This window comes from Ziziphus jujuba, chromosome 3 (assembly GCF_031755915.1).
Source record: "Ziziphus jujuba cultivar Dongzao chromosome 3, ASM3175591v1".
NCBI classification, from domain to species: domain Eukaryota; kingdom Viridiplantae; phylum Streptophyta; class Magnoliopsida; order Rosales; family Rhamnaceae; genus Ziziphus; species Ziziphus jujuba.
In genome coordinates, this window is record NC_083381.1 from 25,741,110 (window position 1) to 25,753,430 (window position 12,321).

The 12,321-nt window shown below is 39.9% G+C and overlaps 1 pseudogene; it reads left to right on the forward strand.

The window, feature by feature from the left end:
* The first annotated feature begins 318 nt into the window (after positions 1 to 318).
* LOC107423085 (putative calcium-transporting ATPase 13, plasma membrane-type) lies at positions 319 to 9,094 on the forward strand (annotated as a pseudogene).
* The last annotated feature ends 3,227 nt before the right edge of the window (positions 9,095 to 12,321 follow it).

Here is a 12,321-nt window from a genome sequence, read left to right on the forward strand (position 1 = left end):
CCTTATTTATTGATTTAGCTATATACGAAAATATATATTCTATGTAAAACAAAATTATATATGGAATTTAAATCAAATCATTCCAGTTCACGTTCGAGGAAACTTCCGAACCAGTTTATAAAATTGTATAAATATAAATCAATTGTTCCAAAATCTCACCACCAGTACTATTTGGCTTTACAATTTTCATTCCGTCAAATACTCCTCTTGTCTCTGTTTTTCTCTTGATTGTTATTTTTTGTTCTGATTCATACGTTGTTGCAAATCGTCGTCTTTTTTTTTTCTTTTCTTTTTGTTTTCTATTGTGGATCTGAAAACATGTCGCCTGGCATTGAGTCGTTGCTTCAAATCCCAAACAGTGTCACTATTGTTCTAGAGCCCTGTTGTCCATTTACGAAAAATCTGTAACCAAAAAGCGCGACATCGAAATCCCACTTTCTTCTTCCTATCATTGATGTCAAACTAGAAATTGGGTTATTCCAAATCGATCAAACAAGCCTGGCTGAGCTTGTCAAGGAGAGGAATCTTGCTCAGCTTCAACAATTGGGAGGGATCGATGGTGAAGTTTCAGCTCTCAAAACTGGTGCAGACCAAGGTATTTCCAATGATGATGAAGAAGTTCCTGGCAGACGTGAAGCTTTTGGTTCAAACACATATACAAAACCACCTTCAAAAGGTTTTTGGTCTTATGTTTGGGAAGCCTTTCAAGATCTTACCATTATCATCCTCATGATTTGTGCCGAAAGAAGGTTGGATTGATGGGTTAAGCGTACTTTTAGCCATTTTTTCTGTTACTGCTTTCTCTGCTGTAAGCAACCGTAGTCAAAACACACAATTCGACAAATTGTCAAAAGTCAGCAACAATATCCAAATTGATATTTTGAGAGATGGTCGGAGACAACAGATTTCCGTCTTTGAAATCTTAGTCGGTGATGTGATTTGCTTAAAGATTGGAGACCAAGTTCCAGCAGATGGTTTGTTCCTAGCAGGTCATTCTCTTCAAATTGATGAATCTAGCATGACAGGGAAGAGCGACCATGTTGAAATTAACCATGGCCAAAATCCATTCTTGTTTTCTGGAACAGAAGTGGTTGATGGCTATGGCCGAATGGTGGTCACTTCAGTTGGAATGAACACAGCATGGGGAGACATGATGAGCCAACTCACTCACAATTCGAACGAGCAAACTCCATTACAATCTCGGCTCAACAAGCTCACATCTTCAATTGGGAAGATTGGTCAGAGACTTACTTTCTTTGCTCTTGTTATCTGGTTTTTTTAGATACTTCATCGGACAACAAAACAAGAGAATGGAAATCAGGTATTTCTTAATAGCTCCAATAGAAGTTTCAATGACATTATTAATCCTGCAGTGGAATTTATAGCAGCTGCGGCCACCATTGTTGTAGTTGCTGTACCAGAAGGCTTGCCATTGGCGGTGAGACTAACTCTCGCTTTTCTAGTGAAGAGAATGATGGCCGATAAAGCAATGGTAAGGATGCTCTCTGCTTACTAAACCATGGGCTCTGCCACCACTATTTGTACTAACAAAACAGGTACACTAACCATGAACCAAATGAAAGTAATAGAGTGTTGGCCAGGCAAGGAATCTATGGAAGAATTAGGAGGCTATTCTTCAGTTGCTCCATATTTTGTAGAATTGTTCAGGGAAGGAATTGTGAAGTCTAGCCGCACCACCACTGCACCGACAATGTGAAGACTGCTTAGCCACCATTGTTGACAATGGTTGCTGCAATTAACACCGAAAAATAATTTGCTCAACAATTGTGGGCACCTGTCAGAAGAAGTTGAAAATGGTGGCCATGCAACCGACTTAGTAAGGTTATAAATATGCCCATTGCATGCATATTCAAGCTAAGTTGAGCAAGCTCAATATCATCCCAAGTGAGGAGTATTGAGAGTAAACTCCGAAAGAGAGAGTGTTTAAGTTCCAGAGAGAGCTTGAGAGAAAAGTGAGCAATTCCAGAGAGAATTTGACAGTGTAGGGAGAGGTTCCACGTGAGAATCCTTCACGAGAGAAGTTTTTATTTTTGTATTCTATTTCCAAGAGAGTAATAGAATTTTTTTTATTTTTCTTCTCATATTTCTTCTCTAAAGTGGTCAGAGAACCACAACAAGTGGTATCAGAGCTACAGGTCGAGAGCTTGGGTTCAAAATTTGAAGAAACAGAGCTTCTATTTTTCAAGTTGGTGTTTTGAAAAGTTGCTCAAATCAATAATTTGACAATACCAGGTGAAAGTACTCGACGAGACGAGAATAACCAAGTTCGTCAGAGAGAAACGACGAGCCTAACACACCCGCACACGCTGTCTAAAATTTTTTGCAGCAGATCATGCGCCTCACTCGCCGCACGTGCCATCTGGAGGTTGAAGACTACCAAGTCAGCAGACACGTCATCTCACTCAACCATGTCATCTGCCACGCGACCAGACACGTAGTCAGCCACACAATCTGCCACATCATCAGAAGTTTTTGAAATTATGGAACAGCCCCTGAATTGTTAGATATTACAAATAACCCTTGTAGTTTCTGTATTTACAGGTTGACCCAGAATTTTTATGAAATTATATTTTTTGTCCCAAAATTCTGGTAATTATATTTTGACCCTGGAAGAGTTAAGTCCACCATTTTCGGCCGTTCCGGACGCAACAATTAACTCCGTTTTGCCAAATTCGACTCCATTTTTGGTCAAGCTATAATGCCAATGGAAGAATCATCTTTGGGAGCTATGGTTAAGCTCACTGCCACAAATTATACACTTTGGAGACCTCGGATGGAAGATCTCCTCAATTGTAAGGATCTGTTTGATCCTATAGAAGCTAAAAGAGAACATCTCGATCCCAGCAAAGAAGCAGAATGGAAGAAATTAAACAAGAAAATGATCGGTCAGATCAGGCAATGGATTGGCCACAGTATCTTCCATCATGCAGCGAAGGAAATGGATGCATATGCCCTCTGGACAAAATTGGAGGACATGTACCAGGCCAAGACTGCTCTGAACAAAGCCCTGTTGCTTAAGCGATTGGTAAGTCTAAAATTATAGAGTGGAACTTCTATAGCCGAGCATACCAGTGAGTTCCAGAGCTTGGTAAATCAATTATCTGCTGTGGATTACCAAATAGGGGATGAGGATCAGGCCCTCCTACTTATAAGCTCTCTTCCAGACAGTTGGGAGACATTGGTAGTCTCTCTCAGCAATTCGGCCTCGAATGGCAAACTTACTATGTCTATGGTTAAGGATGCCCTATTTAATGAAGAGGCCAGGAGAAAGGACATTGGCATGGATCAGTCACATGCCCTCGTCACAGAGAGAGGAAGACAGCAAAAAGGTGGTCGAGATAGGGGGAGAGGCAGATCTACAGATGGCAGAAAATCATCATATAAGTGCTATCATTGTGGCCTGGAGGGTCACATGAAGAAGAACTGCAGGAAGTTGTTGAGAAAGTAGAGACTCCAAGGTAATCAGCCGATGAAGGATGGAGAGACACTAGTCACTGTTATAGGAGAAGTGGCGCTCTGCTCCACCGAAGAAGAGACATGCCTTCATATATCAACCCAAGATGTTGAGTGGACAGTCGATACTGCAGCATCCTACCATGTCACTCCACATAGAGATTTCTTCAAAATGTACAAATGGAGGGTCACATGAAGAAGAACTGCAGGAAGTTGTTGAGAAAGCAGAGACTCCAAGGTAATCAGCCGATGAAGGATGGAGAGACACTAGTCACTGTTATAGGAGAAGTGGTGCTCTGCTCCACCGAATAAGAGACATGCCTTCATATATCAACCCAAGATGTTGAGTGGACAATCAATACTGCAGCATCCTATCATGTCACTCCACATAGAGATTTCTTCAAAATGTATAAAGCAGGAGACTTTGGTATGGTAAAGATGGAAATTTTCAGTTTTGCAAAGATTGTGGTAACTGGTGATATTCAGGTAAAAATAAATGTTGGTTGTACAATCACTTTGAAGGATGTCCGTCATGTTCCAGATCTTCGACTTAATCTAATTTCGGGAGTAGCCTTAGACAAGCAAGGCTATGACAACTACTTCAGCAAAGGCACATGGAAAATGACGAAAGGTACCATAGTTGTCGCCCGATGACATATTTGTGGAACGCTGTACAAGACTCATGTGAAGATATGTGCAGATAGCCTCAATATTGCAAAAGGAGAGACGTCTCAAAATCTGTGGCACCAGAGACTCGGTCACATGAGTGAAAAAGGATAGTCCACTTTTGCAAGGAAGAAGCTTATCACTGTTTGCAAGAACGCTGCGCTAGATCCTTGTAATCACTGCTTGTTTGGTAAGCAACATAGAGTCTCTTTCAGTTCCTTTGCATCGAGAAGATCAAAGTTGCTTAGTCTGGTGCACTCTGATATTTGTGGTCCCATGGAGGTGGAATCATTACGTGGCAACAAGTATTTCCTGACCTTCATTGATGATGCTTCTCGGAAGGTGTGGGTATATTTCTTGAAAACAAAGGACTAGGCATTGGATTACTTCAAACTGTTTCATACCATGGTAGAGCATGAAATAGGAAAGAAGCTGAAATGTCTCCGCTCAGATAATGGAGGCGAGTATACTTCCAAGGAGTTTGATGCCTACTGCAGAAGACACGGCATTCGACATGAGAAGACAGTCCCTCGCACCCCACAACACAATGGAATAGCCGAAAGAATGAACCGAGCCATTATGGAAAAGGTCAGAAGTATGATCAGTATGGCTAAGCTGCCAAAGCCATTCTGGGGAGAAGCTGTTCGTGCTGTCTGCTATTTAATCAACAGATCACCGTCAGTACCATTGAATTTTGAAATTCCAGAGAAAGTGTGGTCGGGTAAGATTCCCTCCTACTCTCATTTAAGAGTGTTTGGTTGTTTAGCTTATGTACACGTATCCAAGGAGCTCAGACAGAAGCTCGATGTAAGATTTACTCCATGTATCTTTATAGGATATGGAGATGAAGAATTCGGATACAAGTTAGGGGACCCGAAAACAAAGAAGGTTATTAGAAGCAGGGATGTAGTATTCCATGAAAACCAGAAAATGGAAGACATTGAAAAGCCCAGAATGTCTCCTAATTGTAGTTCTAGTGCCGAGAATTTTGGTCCTAACCTAGCACCAGCACAAATAGCCGCAGAGGATAATGAGGTGCATGAAGATATACCAGAAGCAGACCAGGAGGAGGAAGGGGATATTGAGCAAGGGGAGACTCAATCCTCTTAAGCAGCTGCAGGGCCATCACAGCGGTCAGATGATGGTACACCTCTTGAAACCAGTGGTTTACAAGTTTGGAGATCTGAGCGAGGCCGAATTCCATCAAAGAGATTTCCAGAATCTGAGTATATTCTGCTTACTGAAGAAGGGGAGCCAAAGAGTTTCCAGGAAGCTGTTTCTCATCAAGACAAGAAAAAGTGGCTGCAAGCAATGCAAGATGAGATGGAATCCTTGCAGAAAAATCATACTTATGAGTTGGTTGAACTTCCAATAGGAAAGAAGGCACTAAAGAATAAACGGGTGTTCAAGCTCAAGAAAGATGACAGCGGAAGGGTGGTGAAACACAAAGCCCGATTGGTGGTTAAAGGATTTCTTCACAAGAAAGGAATTGACTTTGATGAGATTTTTTCACCAGCGGTAAAAATGACTTCAATTCGAGTCTTTTTTGGTTTAGTAGCAAGTCTAAACTTAGAGCTTGAACAGATGGATGTGAAGACAACATTTCTTCACGGTGATTTACATGAGGAAATCTACATGGAGCAGCCAGAAGGATTTAAGGTTTCAGGGAAAGAAAACCTCGTATGCAAGCTGAAGAAGAGCTTGTATGGCCTCAAGCAAGCATCAAGACAATGGTACAAGAAGTTTGACTCGTTTTATGGTGAGTCAAGGCTATAAAAGGACTGCAGTAGACCAGTGTGTTTATATTCAAAAATTTTCAGGTGGAAACTTCATTACACTTTTGCTATATGTGGATGACATGTTGATTATTGGACAAGATGCAATGAAGATTAGTTAGCTGAAGAAAGAATTGTCTAAGTCCTTTGATATGAAAGACTTAGGACCAGCTTAACAAATTTTGGGAATGCAAATAATCTGAGACAGGAAGAATAGAAGGTTATGGCTATCTCAAAAGAAGTATGTTGAACGGGTGATAAAGAGATTCAACATGGATAAAGCCAAACAGGTCAGTATTCCACTTGCAAATCATTTCAAGTTAAGCAAGAATTGTGCCCCTCATCCAAAGAAGAGATAGAGGAGATGGCTTCAGTAACCTATTCTTCAGCGGTAGGAAGTTTGATGTATGCAATGGTGTGTACCAGACCAGACATTGCTCATGCAGTAGGTGTTGTGAGTAGATTTCTTTCAAATCCTGGAAAGAAACACTGGGAAGTAGTCAAATAGATTCTTAGGTATCTTAAAGGTAGATCGAAGCTGTGCTTGTCCTACGGGGGAGGTGCTCCAATCTTAGAAGGATATACAGATGCAGATATGGTCGGAGACCCTGGTAATAGAAAGTCTACATCAGGTTATCTGTACACTTTTGCGAGGGGAGCTGTGTCATGGCAGTCAAGATTGCAGAAGTGTGTTGCTTTATCCACTACTGAAGCAGAGTACATTGCCGTAGCGGAAATGGATAAGGAAATCTTGTGGTTAAAACGTTTTCTCACAGAATTGGGCATCAAGCAAGAAGACTACAAGATACATTGTGATAACCACAGTGCTATGGATTTGAGCAAAAAGTCAATGTATCATTCCTGTACAAAGCACATTGACATCCGCTATCATTGGATACGCGAAGTAATAGATCAACAGTTGCTGAAACTGATGAAGGTCCATATAAAGGAGAATCCGGCAGACATGTTAACAAAAGTTGTTGCTCAAGAGAAGCTGAAGCTGTGCAGAGACATAGCTCGAATGGATGGCAGATGACCATCAGTTTTTAAATGCGGCTGGAAGGGGAGAATTGTGAAGTCCAGCCTCACCACCACTGCACTGACAGTGTGAAGAATGCTCAGCCACCATTGTTGACAATGGTTGCTGCAATTAACACCGAAAAATAATTTGCTCAACAATTGTGGGCACCTGTCAAAAGAAGTTGAAAATGGTGGCCATGCAACCGACTTAGTAAGGTTATAAATAGGCCCGCTGCATGCATATTCAAGCCAAGTCGAGCAAGCTCAATATCATCCTAAGTGAGGAGTATTGAGAGTAAACTCCAAGAGAGAGAGTGTTTAAGTTCCAGAAAGAGAGCTTGAGAGAAGAGTGAGCAATTCCAGAGAGAATTTGACAGTGTAGAGAGAGGTTCCACGTGAGAATCCTCCATGAGAAAAGTTTTTATTTTTGTATTCTATTTTCAAGAGAGTAATAGAATTCTTTTTATTTTTCTTCTCATATTTCTTCTCTAAAGTGGTCAGAGAACCACAATAGGAATTGCTCTAAATACTACTGGTAGTGTATACAGGCCAAGTTTTGGAATGGAATATGAAATCTCAGGTAGTCCAACACAGAAAGCAATTCTTTCATGGGCAATTGAGGATTTGAATATGGATATGGAGGAAATTACTAGGAAATATTCAATTCTTCATGATGAGGCTTTCAATTCACAGAAGAAAAGAAGTGGGCTTTTATTGAAGAGGAAGGTTGACAGCTTTGTTCACGTTCATTGGAAAGGAGCACCAGAGTTGATTCTAGCAATGTGTTCGAGTTACTATGATGCGTCTGGAATCATTAAGGATCTTGATGATAGACAGACATTGGAATTCCAACAGATAATTCAAGCTATTGCAGCTAGCAGTCTCTGGTGCATAGCTTTCGCACAAAGCAGAGTTCAGGCAGAGGAGGCTAAGGATTCAGATGGACATAAAACAATGAAAGAACAAGGTTTGGTTCTGTTAGGACTTGTGGATATTAAAGACCCATGTCGCCCAGGGGTGAAGAAAGCTGTGGAATATTGCCAGTACACGGGAGTCAACGTCAAGATGATCACTGGCGACAACGTTTTCACAGCGAAAGCCATAGCTACAGAGTGTGGAATACTTAGAGCAGAGCATGACATGAATGAAGCTTTAATACAAGGTGAGAAGTTTAGAAACTACACAGAAGAAGAAAGAATGGAGAAAGTTGACAAAATCCTTGTGATGGCAAGATCATCTCTGTTTGATAAACTCCTCATGGTTCAATGCCTTAAACAAAAAGGCCACGTCGTCGCAGTCATCGGAGATGGAACCAATGATGTACCTGCATTGAAAGAAGCCGACATAGGACTCTCAATGGGAATCCTAGGCATAGAAGTTGCAAAGGAAAGCTCAAACAATGTCATCTTGGATGATAATTTCGCTTCAATAGCAAAGGTTCTCAAATGGGGTCGGTGCGTTTATAACAACATTCAAAAATCCATTCAATTTCAGCTCACTGTGAGTGTTGCTGCTCTTGTAATCAATTTCGTTGTAGCAGTTTCTGCCGGCAAAGTTCCATTAACTGCAGTTCAGTTGTTTTGGGTGGATTTGATCATGGACACACTTGGAACTCTTGCTCTAGCCACAGAGAAGCCCACCAAGGAACTCATGGATAAACCACCAGTAGGTAGGACCGAGCCTCTGATCACCAACATCATGTGGAGAAATCTTTTGCCTCAAGCTCTGTATCAAATTTCTGTGCTTCTGATATTGCTGTTTAAGGGGAAACCAATCTTTGGAGTAGATGATAAGGTAAAAGACACTTTCATCTTCAACACTTTATGCTCTGCCAAGTTTTTAATATATTCAATGCAAGGAAGCTGCAGAAAAAGAATGTGTTCAAATGGATTCACAGGAATAGATAGTTTATGGGGATCATTGCCATAACCATATTTCTTCAGGTGATAATGATGGAGTTTTTGAAGAAGTTTGCAGATATAGAGAGATTGAGCTGGGGGCAATGGGGAATATGTATTGGAATGGCTTCCATGTCATGGCCAATTGGTTGTGCTATCAAGTTCATTCCTGTTCCAGAGAAGCCATTTGTCAGCAAAGATAAAAAATTAATTCCGATGAAGAAGGTTTATTCAAAGAAAGGCTCAGGGTTAGACAAATAATTAGTTTGATTTAAACTCTTTTGATTGTCTATATTTTGAGGGGCCAAATTATTTTTCTTTTTTGAACAGAAATATTAATTGTCAAGACTATATACATAAAATGTGATCATAGTCATACTTATTGTTACTTCATAAAACCTATAATGCAGAAAATAAAAATTTTCTAAACATAATTATAACACCCCGTCCCAAAGTACAACGGAAATTTTCCAACTTTGACCGTTGACCGTTGACTTCGACTTTAACAGTTGACCAAGGGGTCAAAAGTTGACTTTTTGTTCCGGTTGGAATTTTAGGTTGACTGAGGTACCGTTATGAAGTATACATTGGCATGAGTTAGTAGACTAGTAGCACGTTGAAAATGGAGCTACGGTTTGAAAGTTATGAGCAAAACAAGTTGAGGTCCAAATTGTCCAAGGGGTGCCGGAGTTGACTTTTTATTCATGCAAGGTTGAGCTTTGACTCATGCATGGTTGTGAAGTGCTCATCGATACGAGTCCGTAGACTAGTGGCACGTCCGATTTGGACATGTGGTTTGAAAGTTATGGACCTGTAGAGTTTTTCACATACTGTATTATTTTAATATTATTTTTAAACGTGTAACGATATGCCATGTGTGACTTAATAAATGTGACCATGTGTCACCATGTGGAGATGCCACATGTCAACCATGCTTAATACCCTATTATTTTATTATTGTTATTTTATATAATAATATTATTTTTAATATTATTTAATTATTTTTATTTTATTTTATTTTCCTTTTTCTTTTTCTTTTTTTTTTCTTTTCTTTTCCCTAAGTGGAAAAACACCTTTTTCTCTTTTCTTTTCCTTTTCTTCCCTTCTTCTTCCCCGAGCCTGTCAAAAAAAAAAAAAAACAGCAAGAATTCTCCCTCTCTCTCTCTCTCCTTTGACTCTCTCCCCCTCTCTCTTTGACCGACCGTTTGGCCGGATTTTAGTCGCTGTAAAGCCACACGCACCGGCCACCGGTGAAGTCCAGTTCCCCGCGAACTCAACCTCCAATTTTCCCGGCCAGTCGCCCCCGGGCCGGTGAAGTCGCGGCGGCAGGTTGATTTTTTTCCGGCGATTCTGCCGTATTCCGGCCAGCCCAGTCTAAATTGCCACCCCTCTCCCCCTATTTTAGGTCCTCTAAGTCCAAATATGGCTTCCAATTTCCAAAATTCGAAGTCGTTTGTGAGATGCGAAGGAATCAAAACCGGCCGAAGCTTTCCGGCCAAATTCCGACCACCTTCGGCGGAATTGGGGTCGATGGAGACCGGATTTTTAATCCTCGTCGTTCAAGCTTCAATTCGGTATATTATTCGACTATTTTGGATAACGTTTGTGTTTGACCCCCCAGGTACCGGGTATTATTGATCCGAATAAAATATTAATTTATTTGACTGTGTGTGAATTGTGTTCTAGGAGCACCGGTGAGTCGTGGAATTGATCCCATGGTGGATCATGGTTTAATTGCGTGCTCCAGGTGAGTGACCCACCTTGAAAACTATTTTGGGCAATTAATTATATTTATGTGGTGTTGAATCGATATCTGTAATTTGTGCTCATGTGGCATATTTTAAATATAATCAGTAAAAATATTATTTTATATATATATTTATCCATTGGTGCTAAACGGAAATTTGGGGTCATTAAGAAATTCCCGATTATTATTTTATTGTGATTAAATGGTATTTATTACACATGAGTAAGTATTTTCAGTAATTAATTGTGTCTGGATTTTATATTATTCTTGGGCATAATTGGTTTGAATATTTTAAGAAAATTATTTGTTTAAATTGGTGGTTTAATTTTATAATTATGCCCACGATATTTTATTTGTTGAACATCGTATTACGAGAAACATTATGGTTTATTTGCTATCGATGTTTTCGTACCGGTTTGTTAAATAAAAATATGTGGGATGGTAAGTGTGAAAATTTAATATATTTCCCACGGTAATTTTGGAAAATGGTACGGTTGGTTTAATAATTATTTTAGACGCACTCATACAGTATTGGTGTTCTGGTGTATGTACACGTGGTTTAGCGAGCAAGTATTATGTGATTTAGTGCGCAAGTATTATGTTTCCCGTGGTTGCCATTGGACCGTGGGCAGGCAAGTTTAATATTGGCCACAGCCGCCCCTCCCTTGGCCGGGATGACGGTTTCAGCAGCGGTACTGTTGGGACGCCGAAGTGTCGTTTGCAAGTTTCTCTCTTTAATCTCCCCGCCAGTCGATGCTCGGGACGCTGGGTATCGGAGGGCATCACTGGTATATGGTGTGGTGCGTCAAGTGTAATTTTCAGATAAAGTTTCAAACCCCAAAGGTGTTCAAAAATTATTTATTATAATTTATTACATTTTAATTATATATTGGAGTATTTATTTATTTATTGTTTATCAAATGTTTGATCCCTTGGTTTTCGGGAAGTACGAATATTGGGTTTTGTAAAATCATTTTAAAAAGGGAACATTTCCAACGGAGTGATTGGTGAGAGTTTTGAGGAAAATTTATATTTCCAACTGTTATTATTTATTTATTAATTGTTGGTATTAATTCAATTCCCTTATTTGTTATATTATTATTATTATTATTATCATTAAAAGTGTTCAGTAGTTAGGGTCACTCATTGAGATGATTAGCATCTCACGTTTTTAAATTCCGTTCCCTTAGGTGCAAGGGGTGGTAGACATTCTTCCGGAGCGAACCAATTCTCCGCTGCTATCGTGTTTCGAGAAGTACCTTTGTACTCATTCATTTCAGTTGTATTATTTCTTTCATCTTTGTTGTATTTCTGTTGATTAGCACTTCATAAAGCTCTGTATACTATTTGGACACTTATGTTTTATTTATGCACTGGGCTGCTGTTATTGTTGTGAAGTGCTGTAAATTTTGGAAACAACTTGTAGTTTTGTGGGAGGAATAATGGGGTGAATATAGAAGTGTGTTTTCAGTGCAGGTAATTTTTGGTAAGTCCTACCCTTAGGGGAGGTGCTGCCGGATTTTCCGTTGGAAGGTTCGGTGGTATTTCCTTGGGATCAGGGCTTGTCTAGGGTTCCGGGAAGGAATTCTGGACGGGTCCTGACATAATTAATAAAATAATACCAAAAATATCTTCAAAACCCCCCCAAAAAAAAAATTCAACATCCAAAATGTCATCTAACTAACTAATATATGTAATAATAAAAAAAAACCACTAAAACACTAATATGTTAAGCCAAATC